We start from the raw sequence: 769 nt of genomic DNA, 5'->3' as shown, positions 1-769 counted from the left end.
TTTTCTGAGCGTGAGCAGATGAGCCTGGGCACCGAGTTGGATTTCCGGCTTAAGATGTGGCAATTCTGTTTTTTCTTATTAAATAGAGTGTCATGTCTGTTCTCACTTATGTGATGGACTTTATATATAGTATATGGGCTATATACATTAAGATATCTTTCCTTATTAAATAGTGTCACATCGTATTTCTTACTTATGTGATTCACTTTATATAAAACTCTACCTATCTAAGAGTATCTCTAACCACCCCGCAAAAAAAAAAAAGAGTATATCTAACCGATCCCTAAGACGTAGGATGGTTACAGTAACCCAATTCTCACTAGAGCTTGCCTCCCCACTCTTTACTCTTTAGCCTAGCATGGGCTCTGAGATGTAGCCAACTTCCACGGTATACACTGGAGGTCGCGATGTATTCCGCCTCTCATTGATACACACATGCAACCTCTGATTGATTTCAATAAAGATCTCATACCACTGTATTACTACACGCACTTATGAGACGAGGCTGAACCCCTTCGCTCCTGCGACCAAGGCGCTTGGCTAGGGTTTCAGTGCCTCTCGTCGGTGTCGGCGTTGGCGCCGGTCCGCCTTGTCACCTATGGTTCTTGGACCATGGAGCCACGATGGATCCCGGCCCTCATTGGTGGGAAGGTTGCGTTGAGGGAGAGGCGACGAAGGTGGCGCGTGTTCGGCTCGCTTCAATGTTTGTAGGCATTGCTAGGTGGTCTAATGACTTGTATGTATTTTTTACTTCGGATGTTTTTGTACT

The sequence above is a fragment of the Triticum dicoccoides genome, chromosome 7B, assembly GCF_002162155.2.
Source record: "Triticum dicoccoides isolate Atlit2015 ecotype Zavitan chromosome 7B, WEW_v2.0, whole genome shotgun sequence".
Taxonomy (NCBI): domain Eukaryota; kingdom Viridiplantae; phylum Streptophyta; class Magnoliopsida; order Poales; family Poaceae; genus Triticum; species Triticum dicoccoides.
This window is presented reverse-complemented; position numbering follows the sequence as displayed.